The sequence below is a fragment of the Rhinolophus sinicus genome, chromosome X (assembly GCF_036562045.2).
Source record: "Rhinolophus sinicus isolate RSC01 chromosome X, ASM3656204v1, whole genome shotgun sequence".
NCBI classification, from domain to species: domain Eukaryota; kingdom Metazoa; phylum Chordata; class Mammalia; order Chiroptera; family Rhinolophidae; genus Rhinolophus; species Rhinolophus sinicus.
This window is the reverse complement of record NC_133768.1, coordinates 67898403-67903174: the sequence shown is the minus strand read 5'-3', so window position 1 is coordinate 67903174 and position 4772 is coordinate 67898403. Positions and strand designations below refer to the sequence as shown.

At 38.3% G+C, this 4772-nt stretch overlaps 1 pseudogene; it reads right to left on the bottom strand.

The window, feature by feature from the left end:
• Positions 1–1059: 1059 nt before the first annotated feature.
• On the bottom strand, positions 1060–1600 carry LOC109437424 (translationally-controlled tumor protein; annotated as a pseudogene).
• Positions 1601–4772: the final 3172 nt, after the last annotated feature.

The window sequence follows — 4772 nt, the reverse complement described above, 5'->3', positions numbered from 1 at the left end:
TCCTTTAGGAAATGAGGACAATCATTTTAACTGTCTGGTGGGAGAAATTATATAAAGGCAATTTTTTTTTCCTTTGGTATGTGGAAAATATCCCAAGATAAAAGTATTCCAGTGGAGTGTATTCCAGACTGACCCTTCTTTGAAAGGCTTAATGTTACTTTTTAAAACAGTTTTATCGAGATATGATTCACATACCATAAAATTCACCCATTTAAAGTGTGTAACTCAATTTTTTTTAGCATATTGACAGGATCTTGTAGCCATCACCATCTAATTCCAAAACATTTTCATCACCCAGGAAGAAAATGCATGCCTGTTAGCAGTCACTCCCCATTTCCCCCTCTCCACACCAAATGGCAGCCTCTAATCTATTTTCTGTGTCTATGAGTTTTTGTTTGTTTGTCTCATTTGTTCATTTGTTGCTTTCAGTTTTATATCCCACATATGTGTGAAATCATATGGTTCTCAACTTTTTCCATCTGACTTATTTCACTTAACATGATATTCTCTAATCCATCCATGTTGTTGCAAATCGCAGTATTTCATCTTTTCTTATGGCTGAATAGTATTCTATTACAGATATGTACCACATCTTCTTTATCCAATCATCTACTGAAGGACACTTCAGTTGTTTCCATGTATTGGCCACTGTGAATAATGCTACAATGAACATAGGAGTACATATATCTTTATGGATAAATGTTTTCAGATTTTTCAGGTAGATACCCAGAAGAAGGATTGCTGGGTCATATGGTATCTCTATTCTTAATATTTTGAGGACGCTCCATAATGTTTCCCACAGTGGCTGTACCAATTTATATTCCTAGCAGCAATGTATGAAGGTTCCTTTTTTTTGAGTTTAAATGTGTTTTATTTCTAGACATCCTACATGACATGTTTTTCCTTAAAAACAATGCTTCTGATCCAAGTAAATCAATGTCAAAACAAATGAAGAGTTCAAGGTAGCATCAGTCCCATCTGTCCTATTCTTGGTGTATGAATGAAAAGCAGCAGTCAGTTATGATGATGACAGGTGATGGATCCCAACAACCAATTTTGTTAACATTTTTCTATTTCTAAACCATCCTTAAAGGAAACATATATGGGGTCACACCATCCTCATGGTAGTCCAACAGAGCAACCATGCCATCTCGATTCGTGTTTCACCAATAAAGAACTGATAGTTTTTCAAATTAGCAAGGGTGTGCTTGATTTATTCTGCAGCCCCTGTCATAAATGGTGTTACTTTTTCTGGTCTCTGTTCTTCAAGTTTCCCTTTGATTGATTTCATGTAATTTTTGATGTACTTCTTGTACGCTTCTTTTGTGAAGTTAGTTTCCTGCAAATGATGGTTCATGACAATAGCAACACCAGTGACTGCTGTGCTTTCTGTACCTTTATCCTCGGAGGCATTTCCACCAATGAGCAAGTCATCAATGTCACCCTCTGTCCTGCTGACCATCCTCCCCTCCACCTCCAGGCGTAGCCAGTCCATGGTCTTCCGGATCTTGTAGATGTCAGAGAACATCTCATCATGGCTGATGAGGTCCCAGTAGAGGATCATGATCGTGGCTGGAAGGAGACAACGCTGGTGCTGGCTTAGCAGGAGCTCAGAGCACGTGATGCAGCCTGAGTGGTGCTTGGGAATAGGGGGAACGAAAAGCGAGGGCTCCTTTTTCTGAAGGACATACATATTTAATAGTCTCCAGCACCTGATTATAGTGCAGAACCTCCCCTACATCAGTAGCCCAGAATTCTTTAACCTTCCAAAGGATACTGGACCAAATTTTAAGAACTAACCCCATTTGTTTTTCTATTGTATCCAGAAGGGTAACTCTATGTTATCATGAAACATGTTTCCAGTCAAAATTTATGTCTTGTAAAAATTTCATTAAAAGCAGAACCCTCAAGACAAAAGTAGGAATGATTGGAGAGACAACATTGGGATATATTTGTTGGTAACCAATTTTTGATAAATTACATTTTCTGAAAAAGCAGTTCAGCAGAACAGTTTGTTGTATGACAAAAATTTCTACAGCCATTTCTGGATTAGAAAAAAAAAATTACTTGAACCATTTTAGACCATGTGATTACACACAGAATTTGATCATTTTAAGTTAGTTGTTGACAGAAAACACGATTTCTGCCCTTTAGAAAATTTTGTATTAAAAGGCCTTTGCATTAAAACCCCTGTAATAGGGAAAAGGTAGACAATAGTGTTTGAAGTAGTTGCCCTTTCTGTTAATGGGAAAAAGTGGGTGGCCTTAGTTCTCAAATTCAGAGAGCCACATGAGATCAACAGCTTGGTGCCCTAGGTATAGTCAGGATGTAACTTGCTTGGTTAAATATCTTACAATGGATTGACTTCATTAAATCTTTCAACTTGGTTTACACACCCTTTTGAATTCAAGAAATTCAATCAGGTACATACAGTGCGCCAGGCATATGTTAATATCTGAGGTGGATACAATTATGAATGAGACTAAGTTCCCATCCCAAAGGAACTCATTTTGGGGCTATTTACAGCTAGTTTATTAAGTTTGCCCTTTTTATTTTAATGCATATCTTATATGCACAATATTGGTTATGTTTTTGTTGAGCTTTTAAAGGCTTAAGATGCAACTGGAACACTAATTAAGTGGTTTAATTCATCTCAGGAAAACTGTAGGAGTCACCTGGGGAATGGTCCAATGTAGAGCTGAAGCCTCTTCTGTTAGGCTGTAAGCAAAATAACTCAGGCTATGTTCCTCTGCCTCTGCCTTTCCTTTCAGAAGACCATGGATCCCCACACCTTAGAAGAGTTGTGTTTCAGCAAAGTTTTCTAAAAGTAGTTTTATGAAAGAAATCCTGTGTTCCAAAAAGAAGTGAAATGCATGCATTTTGACTGAAAAAAATGGCTCTCATAATTAAGAACGAAGTAAACCTATGCCAAGAATTACTTCTCCCACACCATGTTAATGCTTCTACTGGCTGTACCTAATATCAATTTCATTTTATAAACAATAACAGCAACCGCAACAAACCCACCAGAAAAAGTAATTCACAATCAAGAAGGACTTTAGTGGTTCTCCTCTACCTTCCTTTGCTTCACACACTGTTGTTACTGTAGGAGTATCAATCCCTGAAACTTTAATACATATGCTGTTTTTCATCAGTCTTGAACATCCTCGGCATTTCTAAATATATATCCAAGATGATTCTATTATTATTTCTGGCACCTCTCACATAACTTGAATTTACAGTCATCTCTTCAGACATTTTCTGGTAATACCAGTACAGTCCATTACAATATTCTTTTTTAAAATTTATTTTATTTAAATTTATTGGGGTGACAATTGTTAGTAAAATTACATAGATTTCAGGTGTACAATTCCGTATTACATCATTACAATATTCTTGATTGAGAAAAACAACATCCACAGGGAGGGACTGCAATGTCCCTTCCTTCTTTGGCAGTGGTTGCTCAGTTGCCATTTCTGCTGGGAGAGGGTTCCACGTTCTGCAGCTAGTAGTGTTAACCAGCTGTCTTATGAGGAGTGACAAATGCAGAACCTCCAGGCCATGGTTTGTTAAATGGCATAGTTTAAGGGTCTTAAAGATGGATTTAGCCATTGTACTAAGAGCTAGGTTTGCTGGGGAACTTAGCCAGCCTAAATCAAAATGGAAGAATTACCCCAGGTGAGCACATTTGACTTGTAACTGAGAAAGTAACAGTGACAACAACTCTCTGGATCTTGTGTATCTTGCAGAGGTAAATTTAGGTTGAGACTTTTGGCCAATGGCAGCATGAATTTTGGTAATCAAACCAGCATGGAGGTAGGCTGTGGAAGGGAATGGTGAATGGGGGAACAATTTTCCTGTCCAAAATTGCTTTCTCTAGGCGTGGCTCTTCCTAGATGTGTAAACTTGGGTAAGTTATTTATCCTCTCTAAGCCTTAGTTTCCTCTTTTGTGCAGTGAAGATAATAATCTCTACCTTGTAAGATTGTTTTGAGGACAGTATGTAAAACAATCTGTTATATAGTAAAGCAGTTGGAGACAGAGTTTGGGGTACGAGATGTACATTAGGGATCAACACCTGTGAAAGGAAGGGGCAGGGAGCAGAATTAAGCAGGGGAAAAAGTCAAATTACATTACAGAGCAGACAAAGCTTTGGCCAACTCTGGAGGGAAATAAGGAAAGAGCATTGCCTATCTGAGGGTCCCTGTGTGCTCCTTTAGTCTAAAATGGTCACACCTTTATAACCCTGCCTTGCTAAGTCACTAGATATAGGCTGCCCCAGTAAGGGGGTGATAGCAGGCTAGGTGTCTCTTTGTAGCTGCGGTAGACCCTGAGGAAGCTGATGGCTGGAGGCTGACACTCCCTGTAGCTGGTTGGCAAGGCCTTCTATGGAGGGAGGTTTGGTGGGCACATCTACCACACACAAAAAGTAGCAGTCATTATAAACTCTCATCTGTATAAGTATCACAATTTACAGTACCACTTTTATTGATACTCAGCCAGCCTTCTCTGTGTATTTTTCCTTAGAAACATTTTGTGGTAAGACACTAGGTATTCTAACCAAGAAAAGGTTTGGGGCTTTAATATTTGTTGTTCCTTTTGCCTGAAATACTCTTCCATAGAGCTTCTCATGCCTGAGATAATAAACATGAAGAAAATAAAACTGTAGGTGTGTTTCCTTGCTAATCCCCATTTCATTTTCTTTTCTAGCATTTTTATTGCTTTTCCTGGGAAAATCTTAAATGCCAAACTTTTTAACCTGCCACTCAAGCA